This window comes from Piliocolobus tephrosceles, chromosome 6 (genome assembly GCF_002776525.5).
Source record: "Piliocolobus tephrosceles isolate RC106 chromosome 6, ASM277652v3, whole genome shotgun sequence".
NCBI classification, from domain to species: Eukaryota; Metazoa; Chordata; class Mammalia; order Primates; family Cercopithecidae; genus Piliocolobus; species Piliocolobus tephrosceles.
The window spans coordinates 136,735,131-136,753,844 of NC_045439.1; the positions used below are offsets into that span (position 1 = coordinate 136,735,131).

Genomic DNA, 18,714 nt, shown 5'->3' on the forward strand with positions numbered 1-18,714 from the left:
GATCCCAAACTCAAACCCACAGGCTGTATCTATTTAAATTTCAATTGGGTAGACATTTCTTGAGCATTGACAGTTCTCCAGGCCCTGGAGGCAAAAATAAGAGTCAAGAAAGTAGCTCTTCCCTTTAGAAGCTGGCCATCTGATGAGAACAGTCAGTGCATGGGTAATTCCAACCCAGGCAGCTCCAAGGGTGGGTGCTAACAGGCCACACAGGCACCTGAAGAGCAGGGTGAGAGATGAATTTCACGGCCGGGAACCTAAGCCCAGTGGAGGGTAGCTCTCCAGCCTAGTCTGTTCATAGGGGTAGATCAACTCACCCTAAATTCTCTTGGTGATGTCGTCGTGGAACCAATCACATATTCATCCATTCAGTCAAGTTTTCCTGAGCTCCTTCTATGTGCCAAGGACTATTCTCAGGGTTGGGGATTCGGCGCTGAACCAAACAGTAAAAAATCCTGGCCTCGCTGACTTGAAGCTTTCCCTCCTCTGAACTCATTCATTGACTTAGGGTGGGGAGAAACAACTTAAAACTACATAGGGGAAAGCAAATGGTTTTAAATACTGGGCAAAGGAAGCCACAGTATTTAGTTTGCATGTTTGTCTCCTCCAAATCTCATGTTGAAGTGTAATCCATAATGTTGGAGGTGGGGCCTAGTGGGAGGTATTAGATCATGGGGCTAACGAATGGTTCAGCACCGCCCCCTTGGTGATGAGTGTGCTCTCACTCAGTTCACACAAGATCTGATTGTTTAAAGGAGTCTAGGACCTCCCCTTCTCCCTCTTGCTCTGGCTCTCACCATGTAATGCGCCTGCTCCCCCTTTGCCTCCTGCCATGACTGGAAGCCTCTGGAGACCTTCACCATGAGCAGATGCCAACGCCATGCTTCCAGTACCGTCTGCGAAACTCCAAGCCACTGGAATCTCCTTTCTTTATAAATTACCCAGCCTCAGGTATTTCTTTATAGCAAGGCAAGAACGAACTAACACACATTTATAGACAGGAACCCAGAACCCTAAAGCAGTCACTTAGGAGATGTTTGATGAAGGAAAGAATGAAGAAAATATGTTTTATATCACAGAAACAGGGCTGAGTCCACCCTCAGCAAAATCCTCCTTGGATGTGAAGAAATCTACGTAGAAGTTCCACTGTTTCCAAATAGTCACTCCACGGCCAACCAGAAACTGCAGAATCTTATTTCTATTAATAAGCTGCATTTTAAAAAATGAAAATGTATCACTTTGGAGAGGAGTGACGTTCACATGATTAGCACATTATCTCTGGTTTGTCATAACTTTGATTAAGGTAACCAAGCACACAAAGTTGGGGGCAGGGGATGTTGCTGGAAAAGATCTTTCGGGGATGGACTAGAATTAGGGGGCTTTATTTAGTGGGGTTGTGGTTAGGGAGCAGAGCAGCAGGAAGAGGATCTGAGAAAGCAGCAGGAAGTAGGGGGCATGGAGAACAGTTGTCCAACTCAGGAGTGGCACCCACGCTGAACCCGAGAGATTCCTGCAAAGTCCTGAAGCCAGTCATATCCTCCCATCCAGGCTGCAGGCTGTGGTAATCCATCAGTCAGAGTTACGGGCACTCTAGAGACGGCTCAGCAAACACACTCACTGCTCAGGCCTTCCCAAAAGAACGGGACACAGAGCACAGGAATACAAGTCTCTTGCCAAGGGTGCTGTGCCTACCCTTCTAATTCACCATCTGCTGTGACTCCCGGCACCTCCCCCATCACCCACAATCATAGACCTTCTTCCCTTTAAATAAACCCCCCAAGCAATGTATTCATCACTGATCCATGCCCTACAGACTGAATAATGAGAATTATTATTAATACTTAATAGGTCAAAGGACCAAGCCTTCAGAATCCTTGGAAAAACAGAAACAACCCAACAACCTGAAGATGTTGCATATAGACTGTGCTGTTACCCCCATGCTTGGGGACAGTAGATTTGAAAGAAAGACAGTAGACTTGAAAGTAAGGACTGGCCAGACATCATAGCATAGCTGGGGTCCCAGGCCTTCTGCCCTCTTGCAGAGAAGGAGGGGCGTCCCTCAAGCTGCTGGCCTCAGCTGTCCACAGGAGCCCCACAGGGCCCAGATGGGCCAGTGAGTGGGGCTGGTAGCTTGAACAGGGAACAGCAGTGGCCTGCTGTGGAGACACCACACCCTAAGGCAGCCTCTCCACCAAATTTCTCTATAAGAGGGTGCGGGTTTCCAGAGTTTGGATTGTGGCTTTTTCAAGGTCCTGTTCTCATCTGGGTTTCAGCTGAACAAAGATAACCTTAAAAAGGAAGAGGACAGAGTTGATAGGACCCCACGCCAAACACCAAAGACACTGTGCACATGTATTTTGGTATAAACGGCATCTTCCTCCTCAGGTGCAACCTCTATTCACTTTTCTACGTCACTCCTCCTTACGTAGACCTCAAGGTAAACCTCCAGCTGCAATGCTGGTGGTGGGATGTGGGAGGGGCCTTCATGCATCAGGAAGTGCCTTCAGAAATATCTTAAGACAACAACTGAAACGAGCAGCTTCAGCGGGCCCAGGTGTGCAAGGCAGGTTCTGAACTAACAGAACGGTTATGCTGAGCTTGCTTCCTTGGTTTCCCCCTTAATTCATCCTCTCAGGCTGTGATTTTGTTCTTGCTTTGGCAAAGCCACCTCGAACGTTCTGCCTGAATGGAGAAGCGGCATATTGCCAGGCACTGAGATGCAGGATCCCTGTTGAATGAAGGGCCGGCGCCTCCAGGTGCAGAACCTTCTGCAGCAGCCCGGTGCTGCCCTCTGCTGTCTTCCAGGTTCATGTACGTCGGTGGGGAGGAGTGCCTTGGATTCCCTAGCCAGGCAGCCCTGAAGGCTTTCTGTGCTACCACCCTGGATAATAGAAAGCACTTTACATGCCTAATCTCCTGGAAGCCATTCAATGACCTCAGGGAGAAGTTTACCGGGCCGTTTCACGGGGGAAAAACAGAATCTTAGAGTGGTTCAGCACCTAGCCCCAGCACATTGCTAGAAAGCAGCACAGTGGGAAGGATTGCTGGGGTTTTCTAACACCCTAAGGGAAAAGTCCAGGTAAGAGTATGAACAGCCTGGGTTCAAATCCCAGCTCTACCACTTTCCAGCTCCATGAACCTTTGGGCAACATATATTTAACCTCCTGTCCTGTGCCTCAGTTTCTTCTTCTGTAAAGTGGGGGTAATAATAGATCGACGTCATGGGATTGTGCTGAGGACTGAACGACCTCCTATTTGCAAACCTCTTAGAACAGTGTGTTGCACACAGAAAGACCTGGGGAAGGGTTTGTTAAATAGACGACACTTGTGTCTCTCCTACAACAGTGAGGGCTGGCACCCTCCAGGGTTCCCAGTCCTTCTCTTTCCAAAGCTCACTACACCCTCCATACCTCATTTCCTAAAGCTATCTCTGGGGGAGAGGGCTGGAGCTGGGAGCAGGTCAGGCCCAGGAAGGAGTTCTTGCTGGGAAGCAGCTGAAATCTCAAGCCTCATCAGTGTGCAGACCAGACGGGCTGTCTGGAGTCCACCTCACTGTTCTGCTGCTTGCCAAGCCAAGCACAATGGGTTGCTAACCCGGCCTCCCAGGGATGAGACGGCTGGACAAGGAGATCAGGGGCTGAATGCAGTGCCCCCCATGGTGATCTAGCTCTGGCATTCTGGTCTGTACACAGGCCTTCAGTGAATTATATTAACACAAATCTGCAGTTTACAGGCTGTGTGCTGGGACACCATTGAGTACTGCAGTGAACTCACAAGGGTAAGGCAGAATATTGTGAGTTTTTGAGGGAAATATAGCAATACTTGACATCTCTTGGACATGTGAATCTACCATTTCATGGTAGCCTATGGTTTCAACACTGGATTTCTTTCAATGACATCACATCTTTGTGAGCTGAGTTTTCCATAGTTGCTGTGAGAAAACCAAGTGTGGAAATCAATATGCAACAGAAAATGGGGGTGGCAATGTCCAATTTGAATCCAAGGTTTCAGAAACCATGCATTTGCCAACAGGACACACATCCCATTAGTAAGCAATTATGGTTAAAATATATATACATATATATATATTTTTTTCTGTTGATATGTATCATGTTTTTCAAGCAGTTACTCTATGTTGTTAGGATGGAAACACTTATTAAGTAGTATGAACCTAAATGCTTGATAAACAAAACTTATTATTTCTTTTGGACTCAGGACGCTGTGAACCAAGAAAGTTTGGGACCCTGTGGTGCAAACTGCCTGAGAAGCTTATTATCTCAACTTATGCCCAGATGATGAAGAGTTTCTGCGCATGACAGATTAGCCCAAGCATAGACTATGGCAAATTCCTTAAGAAAATGATCTCCAGCAAGACTTCCTGGTGGTGAGTCTGCCTTCTCCCACACTAAACAATCTTTAAATTTAGCACCAGCCACCTCTGGACCCTGGGGAAGAAAAGATAACTTGGACAAGAATTTTGCCCTCAAGAAGCTTGCTATCTTATCAGAGAGACTTTCCACTACTCTTAGTCAACAAATACCCACTGAGAACCTTCTACTTGCTAGGACTATGTTAGTAACAGTGAATAATATGGGACATGGCAGTGAACAAAACAGACGAAAACCTCACCCTTGTGGAGTTTGAAGAATGGCAACAAACACAAATCTATCATATGATATCAGGAGCAGTACCAAGATGAGAGTACATGATGGTGAGGGGCTAGAGAAAGACCCCACCCTGCACCGAGTCCTCCACACCATGTGCCACACGTTGTCAGATGTGCTTTAATAAAGCTGGGGTGGCTGGGAGCGGTGGCTCACGCCTGTAATCCCAGCACTTTGGGAGGCCAAGGCAGGCAGATCACAAGGTCAGGAGATCAAGATCATCCTGGCTAACATGGTGAAACCCTGTCACTACTGAAAATACAACAAATTAGGTGGGCATGGTGGTGGGTGCCTGTAGTCATAGCTACTCGGGAGGCTGAGGCAGGAGAATGGTGTGAACCTGGGAGGTGGAGCTTGCAGTGAGCCAAGATTGCACCACTGCACTCCAGCCTGGGTGACAGAGAGAGGAATTAAGGTTGTAGATTAAGGGATTATACTGGAGAGTCCCCATAGGCACAATCTCATCACAAGGATCCTTTAAATGTGGAAGAGGGAGTCAGAGTCAGAAATGGGGATGTGATGGCAGAGTGAGCCAGAGAGATGGCATGAGAAAGAGCTGACTAGTCATGCTGGCTTTGAAGATGGTGGACAGCCATAAGCCAAAGCATGTGGGCAGCCTCTAGAAGCTGGAGAAGGCAAGAAAACAGATTTTCTCCTCCATGCAGGATCACAGCCCTGCCAGCACCTTGATTTTAGCCCAGTAAGACCCAATATGGATGTCTGACTTCCAGAATCGTAAGATAACAAATTTGCGTTTTACACTAAGTTTGCAATAATTTATCACAGCAATGATAGAAAACTAATACAATCGTTAAGCAAATCTGGGTTAAACTCCAAGACTTCTCAGATCTTATAAATACTAATATGCCTGAATGGAATCTTGCACAAAGGTTTTGTGTTAATTATTTGACCACAAAACATTTTTTGTGTGTGTGTCATTTCTCAGACCTGGCATTGATTGCAGCATAGTCCAAGACACACTGTTGTAGATGCTAAGCCCCTGATGCAGAGATGATGCTTTCTTCTTCTTTATATTCCTATTTCGCCCCAGTGCTGATGGACAGTAAGTTCACCGTTTGTTGAAAGGATGTGTGGTTGAGAGCACTAGTCACAGCGGTCATGCAGAGGAAGGAGTGCGTGACTGTTCTTGGCAATGGCCTGCCCAAGCTCACCTGGCCAGTTGGGGGCAGACCTGGGACCGAGACCCAAACCTCCTCTTTCCCTGACCAGTGCTTTTTCCCCAAGTCCTTCTGCAGATGTCTCTGTCTGCGCTGTGGACTCTCCCATTCAATGTACCTCCTTCTAGATGCAACCCGACCATGGGACTCCCTAAGCCGACATAAAGGGTCAGGCTAGGTGCATGTAACCAGAAGAATTTGGAAAATACAACTGGAAACTTGAAATTTTCTGGTCCAGGAAGAATTATTCAACTTTAATACTATTATTGATATAATAATAGATGGGGCCGGGTGTGGTGGCTCACGCCTGTAATCCCAGGACTTTGTGAGGCTGACGTGGGTGGATCACCTGAGGTCGGGAGTTCAAGACCAGCGTGACCAACATGGAGAAACCCCGTCTCTACTAAAAATACAAAATTAGCTGGGCGTGGTGGGACTTGCCTGTAATCCCAGGCACTCAGGAGGCTGAGGCAGGATAACTGCTTGAACCTGGGAGGCGGAAGTTGCAGTGAGTCAAGATGGCGCCATTGCACTCCAGCCTGAGCAACAAAAGTGAAACTCCATCTCAAATAATAATAATAATAAATAATAAAAGTACTAGGGAACATTTTTGTTTGTGGAAGGTAGCAAGCTGATTCTAAATTCTTTATAGAAATGCTAAGGACCAAGACCAGTCTAGACGTGTTTGAAGAAGCACAACTGTTGTCAAGACTTTCCAAACTGTTGGATGTCAGGACTTCTTTTAAAGCCAAGGTGCCTTTGGCACAAGAAATAACAAACAAAGCAATGAAGCAAAAGAGAAGCCCAATAACAGATCCACACCCTTACAGACACCTGCTTTATGACAAAGTGTGCACTGCAAAACTAAGTGTGCAAAACAAAGTGTGCACTGTAAAAACAAGACATTTTATAGGGCTGTGGTGAGTAATAAATGAAAGCAACTGTGGGGGCCAGCCCTGGCACAGATGAAGCACTTCATAAACATCAGTTTCCACTGATGCTCCAAGAGGAAGACTCCATGGTACCCATTCTTGTTCTCCTTCCTTTCGCCTGGCCCTGGGGCTTCTGCAGGCTCACCAAAAGGCCTACTCTTGGAAAAGATACTATCACTGGCTGGCTATGCTGGTGCATGCCGCATTGTTTGAGGAAAAATGCTGACCCTTCCACGTGAAACTTTATTTTTCTCTTTGTCAAAGTGTAGCATGGGGCGTGGTTCCTGCGTTGAACAACCTGTGGGGTTGGGTGAGGGGAGCATAGGCCGCCCGAGGAGCTGTAGGCATCTGCTACCCGCTGGCATGAACTCTTTATGCCCATGAAAGCAAAGCCAAACAGGCCATCCAGAAACCCAAGGACTGCTATCAGTTCCCCTACTCACTTTGAAATTAGACGCACCCATTTGTGTTTCTCACCCTCAGTCTCCTGGGGTGGAAAAGGACACAGAGGTACTACTGACCTTGAGGGAGGATCGGTGTCAAGGCTCCGCTGTACTGATGTGTCTGTGAGCATGGTACAAATGCTCCCTCAGCCTCAGTCTCCTCCTGTGTAAAATGGGATGACAACAATCCCTACCTCCTATGGGGTTATTGAGGGTCAAATACGTAGTGCACAGAATGCTTCTGGTCAATTCCTGGAACACAGACATTCTCAAAAACCATCAGCTGTTATTTGTTCTTCTTACTGGTGCCTCTAACAGCAGGATTTTCTTTTATGACTTTTTAAATCACTCAGGTAAACTATGCTTATTTTAGAGAATGTGGAAAATACAGGATTGTGTAAAGGATTAGCATCATTCTCCTATTTCCCTTTAGGCATTATTATATTTGTACTGTCTTTCTTCCTATGCGTTTGTCATTCATGGAACCATGTAAGTTAATTTAAAAACAAAACCCCGGCTGCGCATGGTGGCTCACGCCTGAAATCCCAGCACTTTGGGAGGCCGAGGAGGGTGGATCATGAGGTCAGGAGATGGAGACCATCCTGGCTAACACGGTGAAACCCTGTCTCTACTAAAAATACAAAAAATTATCTGGGCAAGGTGGCGGGCGCCTGTAGTCCCAGCTACTCAGGAGGCTGAGGCAGGAGAATGGTGTAAGTAAAACCCAGGAGGCGGAGCCCGCAGTGAGCCAAGATGGCACCACTGCACTCCAGCCTAGGCGACAGAGTGAGACTCCGTCTCGAAAAAAAAACAGAAAACAAAACAAAACAAAAAAACAAAAAAACCCAAATAAACCAAAACCCCTTTCCTTCATTTTAAAAGCAGCACATGCTCATTAAGGATGACTTTAGAATAAACCAAGCATAGAGAGGCAGAATAACGCAGTGGCCAAGAACACAGACCCTAGAGCTGGATGGCCAGGGTCTGCAGTCACAGGCTGTGTGACCCTGACAAAGGTACTTACCTACTCTGGCCCTCCATACTCTCACCTGTGAGTGAGGTTAACAGTACCCACCTCGCAGGATTGTTTGGAGGTTTCAGTGATTACTGCATCACAAGGGCTTTCCATAGTGCCTGGCATACAGTAAGTGCTCAATAAATTTTAGCAATCATTACTACAAAGATGACAGCACAAATCACCATCTCTCACCATCCAGAAACACTGACATTCATTTAGATCTTCCCTTCTTGTCTGTTTCTATGTACAAGGCTTATTTCTTATGAGTAATTTTTAATAAATCCTTAACACAGTTCTCCTAATGACAGAAAGCTTAGAGACAAATATGATTCTCTGAAGAATGTATTTCTGAAGAATACAATTATCTATTGCAATAGAACTTCAGGTGCTGATGGAATGGAACTGCAAGGACCAAGCACCTCTCAGCTGTCCTTGGGAGAGTGGTGAAGGAGGAACCTACTGTATCCAGGAGTCACGCTGCCCTGCACTCAAGCCTCTGCTCAGATCCCTTCCTGAACGTGGGAAGGGAGGGCACCTGAGGACAGTGAGATCTCACATGACAGTCAGTCCTGACTTCTTAGCAGTGACAGAGGCAACACCAAGCTGGGCAGCCGAAGGGCAGAGCTGAGGGTTCTGTACTTGACAAAATGAGAAATCCCTTCAGGGGGAAGCCTGAGGTTTTCTTTAGAGGAATCTTAGATTTGCTTGACTCAACTTCGAGGAAACAAGAAAATGGTCTCCTATAATATCTCGCAGGGCTGGTACACATGGGTGAAGGCTTCTGCCTCTTTACAAGGAAAGTAGTCATTTGGTCTGATTATAAAAGTAATGCATTCAGCAGGAGGAAAAACACAGTTTTCCTACTAACCAGAGGCAGTCATTTTCTTCAGCTCTTTCTCTGCCCCTTCTGATTTATTCAAGGTCAATCATTCTCACTATGCCCTGATAAGGTGATTTTATGAGACTCTTTTTGTAGATGAGAATATAGAAGCGCAGAGAGATCAGTCAGTTGCACCAAGGTCACACAGCTTGTACATGGTAGAAGTGGATTTGAACTCAGGACTCCAGGACCTAGTTTCTAGAGAAAGAGCAGGTATCGTGGCATAGTGGCGAAGGCTCGAGAATCAACCAAGGCTGATTCCTACCAGGCTGGAATCCTGGTTACATTGCTCAATTTCTGGAAGATTCACTTCCTAACTCCAAGTCTGGGAAGAAGAGTTATCAGTCTTGTAGAACAGTGACAATTATATGTAATGCATGCAAAGCTTCTGATATCTGGCATGAATAGATGCTTTCTAGAATTATCTTTGTGTTTCAGGAACAATGAGTCCAAGAATGGGCGTGTGCATGGCTGGTCTCCCTAAGCTGTTTCTTTAGCTGGACTTGGAGTAATTTTAACCCTAGATGGTTCTCACAAGTGTAAGGAGTGAGGAGGAAAAGCGGGTTGGCTGTGACTCTGTTCCACTAGAGGGCAGTGCCGACCTAGAAAAAAAGGGCAATTCCAGGCTGCTTGAACATCCTTGGCCTCCACGTCCTAAATGCCCATGAAACCCACTGTCAGGGCTTTGCGTATCTCATCTCCCACTTTCCTTCCGTGACCTCAATTTATACAAATGTATTGCCACATCTTGAAATCTGCAGGCTGAAAGTTCTCCCCTCAGAGGGAGCATTCTGCATCATATGTACATGAATAAAACATGATCCATAAACAGCAGGAAACCTGCAATACACATTCATCCGGTGCCCATTGCCAACAGCCTGCCAGCATTACGTAACTGACTTTGCTTCTGTCTGAGGAGGAGGAGAACAGGGAAGGACAGGGTGAGGAGGTGATCATTTATTGAGCACATATTAGGTGTTGGACACCGCACATAATTTCTGTAATAGATTTATCTCCATCACAAACTTTACAAACAAAACCAAACACTAACGCTACCAAGTCCATAGAGTATATGATAGAGCCAGAGCATATGTGCCCCTCCCCACATTACCGCACCTGTTAACCTCTTAGATCAGATACATCATTGGGGCTCAAACTGGGCTACACATTGGATTCACCTGGGAAACTTGTAAAAAGAAAATACGAATCCCTAGGTCTCACTCCTGGAGACTGTGATGAAGTTGGTCTGGAAGACTGACTGGGCACTGGGCTTTTCCCAAAGTCCCCAGGTGATTCTACCTGCAGACAGGTTGAGAACCCTGGACTAGAACGAGGCTCTGCCCTCGCTGCCCTTGACCAGACTTTCCCATTAAAAAGCACCACCAGTGGGCTGGGTGCAGTGGCTCACACTGTAATCCCAGGACTTTGGGAGGCCGAGGTGGGCAGATAGCCTGAGGTCAGGAGTTCGGGACCAGCCTGGCCAACACGGCAAAAACCTTCTACTAAAAATATAAAAATTAGCCAGGCATGGTGGTGGGTGCCTGTAATCCCAACTACTTGGCAGGCTAAGGCAGGCAGAATTGCTTGAACCCCTGAGATGGAGGTTGCAGTGAGCCAAGATTGCACCAGTGAGCCAAGATCACACCACTGCACTCCAGCCTGGGCAACAGAGCAAGACTCTGTCTCAAAAAAAAAAAAAAAAAAATCACCACCAGTGGCACCGGCACTGACCAAAGAAATAGCTGGTACCCGAAATGTATTTGGGAGGTAAAGAGTAGAATGATGGTTACCAGAGGCTGGGAAGGGGGTCGGGGTCGGGTGGGGATGGTTAATGGGTGGAAAAATATAGACAGGATGAATAAACTCTAGTATCTGATATTGCAATAGGGTGACTACAGTCAACAGTAATTTATCTTACATTTAAAAATAACTGAAAGAGTGTAACTGGAATGTCCATAACACAAAGAAATGATAAATGTTTGAGGGGATGGATACCCCATTTACCTTGATGTGATTATTGCACATTATAGGCCTGTGTCAAAAAATCTCATGTACCATATATATATATATACATACATACACACACACACACACACAGCTACTATGTATCATAAAAATGAAAAATACCTACTTCCCCCCCTCCAAAACAAAAAACAAAAAAACAAAAAAACAAAATGCATCTGGGCACGTGGGTTAAAGGAAGAATATGGATACGACTTGATATTCACCCTGGAAGGTGGAGGGGCAGCCATTTGCCAAATGTGGCCACACCAAAGTCACTGAGTATGGTGACAGAACCCAAATCTCTTGTAGAGCCAGCTAAAGCAGCACTGTATGCCACCATGACTATGAGCACTCAGCACAGAACTCTGCCTGGTGTACCCTGTGTGGCCTCTGGGGCACCGAGTATGGCCCCTTGTGCTGTCTGGTTTCTAGGCCTTGCTCATGCTGGTCTTCAGCCTAGTTTCTCCTTCTCCAGGGCCCTAGTGGTGGATCAAAGCCTGGCCCTCCATTCAAAGCCTGCCTTAAATACCACCACCTCCAAGGGGCCTTCCTAGATTTTCTCTCTTCCTTTACCTTCTCTCTTCTGTCATAGCACGTGACCTGAGACTTTTTCTATAGTTCTGCTTCTAGTCAGTCTGGATGAAAAAGAAAATTCCATGTATTGGGCTTGCCATAATAATTGTAGTCTTGGGAAAAGCAGAGACCCTGTCTTAAAAAAAGCAAAAATCACCTTTTCCATAGGGGCAGTACAGCCTTTTGCCTGGAGGAGGGACCCCATGTGTGTCAAACTGTAAACTGATTACTACCCAGGCCTGAGTGGGGTAGGAAGCCCCGGCCTCACGGAAAATAATTTGTATAATGATGTCATCCCACAAAGCTAGACAACTTCAGGATGCTCAGGGAGGCTCTGCAGTTGGTCAAAGCTGCAGCTGTTGCCACTCTGGGCTTCTCGACCCAGCTGAAAGAAGCATGTTTTCTTTCTCTCCAGGCCCAGCCAGACCTTACCCGGGCGAAGGCACATGCCTCTCAGGCTGGCTAGCTGCAGGCAGGGAATCCATCCAGAGAAACAACAGCTTGTGCCTTCCTGAAGGGCTTGCATTCTATGTGTGAGCCCAGTGGGATCCTCCCAGAAGCTCTCTATGGACATCCTCTCAGATGCAGGTTTTGCAGGCTCCCTGCTGTCCACACCCAAGCCCCCAGCAAGGGGCAGTGCAGAGACCACAGGACCTTGTGTCCAGTTCAGGCTTCAAAGCTCTGCAGGGCAACTTGGCAACAGCAGGAGGCTGTGCTCAAGGCACTCACCCCTCAAAGCCTCAGCAACTCCATCTGGAAAACAGGGCAGTCACCTGCTCTACTCTCCCCCTATTATGGGCTGGACTGAGTCCAGGCCCCAGGAACCTCAGCATGTGACTTGTATTCAGAGATATTTTAAAGAGGTTATTACATGAAAACGAGGCCCTTAGAGGGGGCCCTAATCTAATCTGATGGGTGTCCTTAGGGATTTGGACCCAGAGACACCAAAGAAGCTCTGGTTCAGAGGACAGACTGTGTGAGGGCACAGTGAGAAGCCAGTCGTCTGCTGGCCAAGGAGAGAGTTCTCAGGAGACCCATGGCCAACACTACCATCTTAGGCTTCCAGCCTCCAAAACTGTAAGAAAATGAATGTCTACTGTCGAAGCCACCCAGTTATGACAGCCCCAGGAGACTAACACAGCTCCCAAGACCAGAGTGGGGATCATATGGGCCAACACTTGAGAGGGTGCTTTGAAGCTGTAGTGTGCCCCCTCGTGGCCTGGAGTACTAGATGCACGTGGTGGGCCAACTAACATGAATGTAGCCAGCCCAGGGCCCCTAGATGTCAGGATAAAATCAGCACCTTCATGGGCATTGGTCCATGGTTAGGACTGGCCAGATGGAAAACTGCCAGGGAGCTCTGACCTGTGGGACCGTTTTATTTATTATTGCTGGACCCCTCACTATGTCTAGCAAAGGTCAGGCTTGGAAATAAGTTTCCTAAACATGGTACGCAAGATAAACTGTTTTCTCACATGGCACGAGCTCGAGTATGGCCGATGAGTCACAGCACATCAGTGAGGGAAAGAGCCCATTCATAGCATAGGGCCAGAGTTGGGTTTTGAGGCAGGTCTGTTGCTAGCGAGGATGACGGTGCTGATGCCTAGTGAGCAGAGGGCTGGGTTCTAGCACATTCCATGTACTACCTCATTTAATCGTCGCCACAACCCTATGTGCAGATACACTCCCATTTTACACGTAAGGAAACTGAGACACAGAGAGATTAAGTAACGTGCCCAATGATACATGTATAGTAAATGGGAAGCTGAAATAAAAACAAAGCAGAGGACTAAATAAAAGGGAGGAAGGAGAGGAGGAAGGAGACGAAGAAGGTAGGAACAGCCTGGGAAAAGGCAGAGGTGTGGGAGAGCCCCAAGATGTGAGGCGGACAGTAGAGGGAGGCCCTTGCAAATAAGCAGAGTCAGTGATGTGGCTGTGTGGGAGAAGGCTGGGCTGCAGCTGCCCGTGGAGGTGCGCTGAGGTCAGGCTATGACTTGCCTGAAGCAAGGAGCACGGCAGCTCCTGGGCTCAGGTTTGTCCTACTCAGGCTATGTGGCCTCAGGGAGACACCTGCTATGGAGTGCTGCTGTGGAGGTCCCTGAGGCTCGGAAAACCTTGGGGATGAACCCAGGCCTCAAGGGCAAGACCCAAGTCAGGCCCTGTGCTAGCCAGCTCTGGTGTTCCCAAAAGCCAATTTGTGTAGATCCCAGTTATTTTTCACTCTCATTCACTAATATGCTCAGGTGTTCACCCAATGGGGATATAGTGACTTAACTTTGTTTCTGCTGCTCCACAGTGGAAAGCCCACTGCTACCTCGAGATCCAGCTCTATTGATGCCATCAATAACGGCAACAACAAAATCATTCTTCACTAAATACCCACCATGTGCTAGGGCCTTTAGACACTGCATAGAATGTAATCTTCACAACCCTGAGAGGCAGGTGTCTTCACCACCAGTTTACAAATGAAGAAATGGAGGCACAGCAAAGTTAGATTACCAGCCTGCGGCCACACAACTGCATAGGAGCCCAGGTCCTGCAGGATCCTGCACTTCCTCCCACTCAGAAAGGGGGAATGGCAGCCGAAGGTTGAGGGCTTTGGAAATGCCTCTAACTCTAAACTAATTTCAAAGAAATCTAATTAATTCCAAAGGAACCAGTGCCTGCAGAGTGCTGAAGAGCCTCCTCGGAGCCATATTCCTGCTGGTTCTGGGAAGCCCAGGGTGCTGAGGGAGACAGAACTGAGCTTAAGTGGCATGGGGCCTCTACTTGGGACTCCACCCCACACCCACAGTGTGGGGGACCTCTGGACCTTAGTTTATCCATCCTCATCTCGGGCTCCACCACCAGTGGAAATGGCGGCAAAGGCTCAGGTGCTTCCTCTTGTCACCAGAGGGAGCCAGACACTTTCTCATGCCAGGGAATGCCTGCCTCACCGGCGTGGCTGGAGCAGTGCAGTTCAAGGTGGGAGGATCACCAGCTCCTCTGAGGGTGGCTCCCCTCTCCCGTAGGAGGACACGGCAGGGCAAATGACTCTGCGGGGATCTGTGGTAATCAATGAAGGTCCTCATGCTGTGTCTGTCAAAAAAATGATCATCTCCGAAAAGCCCATGAAGGGAAGGGAGGCCTTCTATTACCCCAACCACAGGGTAATAAAAGGACCCATATCAGGGACCTCCCTGGAATGGTTTGGCTGTGTCCCCACCCAAATCTCATCTTGAACTGTAGCTCCCATAATTCCCACGGGTCGTGGGAGGGACCCCATGGGAGGTAATTGAATCATGGGGGTGGTTACCCTTACGCTGTTTTCATGATAGTGAGTTCTCATGAGATCTGATGGTTTTATAAGGGGTTTTCTCCCCTTTTGTTCAGCATTTCTCTCTCCTGCAACCATGTGAAGAAGGAAGTGATTACTTCCCCTTCTGCCATGATTGTGAGTTTCCTGATGCTTTCCCAGCCATCCTGAACTGTGAGTAAATTAAATCTCTTTCTTTTATAAATTACACAGTTGTAGGTATGTCTTTATTAGCAGCATGAGAATGGACTAATACACTCCCCAATCTCATACAGTCTGTACTTGACTTGGTTCATCTTCCTGAAACATATTGAATTACACTCGTCCCAAATTTTAAACCCTCATGGGATTCCTGACTCCATGCCAGGCTGTGCGACTACAGGCAGACGGGGCTCTGAGTGCAGGTGGGGACCTGGCCCAGAGCCTCCCTCTGAGTGTGCGCTGACTGGTAGGGACTGCCCTGGCTGGTGTACAGTGTCCACGGAGGCCCATGAGCACCAGAGTGAGGCTGAGCAGAATGAGAATCAGGCTCTGGGGGCAGAGTGGGGTGGGCTAGTGGCAGGTCCCTGGGGCACTGTCTATCCATGGATTCATGCCCAGGCCCTGTGCAGGAGCAAATGAGTAGAGACTCAGTGATCATGCATAGGGCACAAGATAGGGATGGGAGCTGGGGTTCCAGGACAAAGCAGAAATCCTAACATTAAAACTACGTCCTACATCTGGGGAAAGTCCTGAACGTGCGGCAGAACATAAGCTGCAGCTGCAGAAATCCCTCCTATCTAGAGGCAGGGTTGGTTTCCTGAGGTCCTGACTGGGAAGGGCAGACTGCAGAGGTGCTAGCCAGGTTAAGACCAGCTGCAAGCAACCAGTGCATTCTCACCTCTTTCCAGCCTCACCTCCAGCGGGGCCCCTACGCCATGGGTTTTTTTGACAAACAGTGGAAAACAGTCAAGGTGTGAGTAAAATGCAAATTTCACCCTGATTTATCACTAAGGGGGACATGGCTGCTTGCTGACATGACAGTCGGCTGATTTTGAAGCCTGCTGAAAACTGAGGATGGATTATTAAACTCTGGATTTATGTGTCGTGCAAGCAGGGAGCTGTCACTGTCAGAAGTCGACAGAGTTCAGCAGGAACAAGTCATGCCAGACCAACTTCATTTCCTCTGCAGTTTTCTGATAGGGACAGGAGGCTGATTAGATTGAAGACAAGTCATAAACACATTATACTGTGAGGCAAGTACAGACTGGACAAAAACACTCACTGACTATATGAGAGAGGGAATCATGCATGATGCTGAGATATGGAACTGGTGGAACCATCTCAAAGCCATGGAGCAGGTGTGTGAAGTCTTGGGTAGCAGGATTGAGGTCTCGGTCAGTGTGCCAAAGGGTCTCTCCTATCCCATTCTCTGCATGTGTGATGGATACACTGGCATGTTATGCCCATTTGAGAGGGAAGATTCATATACTGGAGGTAGATTGAGGATTCAAGATGGTCAAACTATCTATCGGAAAGGGAGTCAGCATTCACCTGCAAGAACTTCAGGATGGGCTGAGGAAGGTATATGCAAGAGCTCATCAAGGCAGGAAGAGCTGCAGCGGAATGGAGTTTCAGCATGAGTCCCCACCAGCGATGCACTTATCCCAGATGCCCATGTAACCTCTGTGACACTAACAGAGTCATGGTTATAAAGGGGCAACCCCATATTCTCATAGGGTCAGCTGCCAGTGTGGTCAGTCTGGAATGTGACATTTAGAGGGGGCTATACCATGCTGGATTACCTCCTGGAGGGGCTTTTTGGGAGAGGCAAGGATCTAGAAGCCAGGCCATGTAATAACTAAAGGACTGGAGAAGTTTAGCCCCCGAAAACAGAATGAGCAGGCAGCAAGGCTGAAACACTGTTATGGGGAATAAGAGTTCAGGCACTGAGTCTCCCTCCAGAAGCCAGAGTCGGATTCAGGATGCAGTCATAAGATAGCAGGTGACAAGGAACATGTTGCATGGGGGACTGGCTGTCTTCAGAGGGCTAGTGAGCTGCTCACCACCAAGGGTATTCAGGTGGAGGCCAAGTGCCCAGGTATTAGGGTTGAAGGGAAGGGCATTCCTGCTGGGTGATAGGAAGGCAGATTGGAGAGTCCCCAAGTCTAAGTTTCTAGGATTTTCACCTGAACAAACTGCCAAAACTTTCTCAAGCATCTCACCATGCCAGGCATCCAGAGGACCCGGAATCCACCTCACTGTTGGCTCTATGCCACGGGTGTGAAGTACTTTCCTGAAGGAACAGAAGTGATCACACTCAGCACAGGGAGGAAGCAGGATGTGGGGTGTGGGGGTGCCTACCAGAAAGCCATGTCAGTTCCTGGCCTCTCCCACTGCCCTGCTTGTCAGCTCTCTCGAGATTCCCAGACTGAATTAACATGAGTTGCTTAATTTCTCTGCGTCTCTGTCCTGGAAGATGGCTTTTCTGGAAAACTCATCTTTGCAGGCAGTGCGTTCCTCTAGAGAAATCTGGGCATCGGCATTCTAACTCACAAGATGGAAAACGGAGGCCAGGTGTTGCTGAGGAATGTCTCCTCTAAAAAAGGTAACCAGACAGACCGATAAACAACAGACCTTCAGAGCACACCACATTCACCTGGGCAGGTCACCTGGTGAGGTCCTTAAGGCCCACCTGAGACCAGAACTGGAGAAACGATCCTGATAATTGGAATAAACAATATGAACCTTGTTCTTCTGGAAAATCACTTCTGGTTCTGTTTGCAGATGAAGGAGAGGGAAGAGACAAATTATGCACAGCAGGGAAGCAAAGTCTGGCTCTGACTGCATCTTTCAGGTTGGAGTTAACTGAAGTGAATGGCTCAGACTTCCTGCATCAGCAATGGGCAGGCAGCAACTGGGCCTTTAAAAAAAATTATAAGGAAAACGACTGTTTAGTTCTGATACATGACAGGCTGGCTTGAAAGAAGATAGGTTCTTTTCATTTTTTGAGAAGGAGTTTCACTCTTGTCACCCAGGCTGGAGTACAATGGGACGATCTTGGCTCATTGCAACCTCTGCCTCCTGGGTTCAAGCGATTATCCTGCCTCAGCCTCCCAAGTAGCTTACAGGTGCCTGACACCATGCCCAGTTAATTTTTCGTATTTTTAGTAGAGACAGGGGTTTCACCATGTTGGCCAGGTTGGTCTCAAAGTCCTGACCTCAGGTGATCCACCTGCCTTGGCCTCACAAAGTGCTGGGATTACAGGCCTGAGCCACAGTGCCTGGCCTCGAGGATAGGTTCTCTTGAAGCACTGGTTCCTAACCAGTGGCAACTTTGCCCACCAGGGAACACTGAGCCATGTCTGAAGACAGTTTTGCTTGCCACAGTGGGCTGGGGTTGCTGCTGGCATCTAGAGAGTAAAGGCCAGAAATGCTGCTGAACCTGCAATGCACAGGATAGTTCCCACAACAAAGAATTATCCAGTCTAAAATGTCACTAGATGAGATGGAGTTGAGAAACTACTCAAAAGCCACCAAAGTGCAACTGATCTCAAAGCCTTGCTTGGCCCACAGTCCACTTGTGGTATAAGCAGGAAGGGATATGGGGAGCTCACTGGGATCTATTTAATATGGCTTGTCATCTGGTACTTAGAATTGAATAGGCTTGAAGAATGCTCTCTTTTCTGCCAAAGGAAAAGATAAAAACCTGAACCCCACAATTCTAGAGCTTTCTTTAAAAGCCAGA

At 47.7% G+C, this 18,714-nt stretch overlaps 1 protein-coding gene across 3 annotated transcripts in view; it reads right to left on the minus strand.

Annotated features, from left to right (window-relative positions):
• Window positions 1-18,714, minus strand: part of SLCO3A1 (solute carrier organic anion transporter family member 3A1) — a 315,736-nt gene that overhangs the window by 75,044 nt on the left and 221,978 nt on the right. The gene's annotated exons all lie outside the window — the stretch shown is intronic.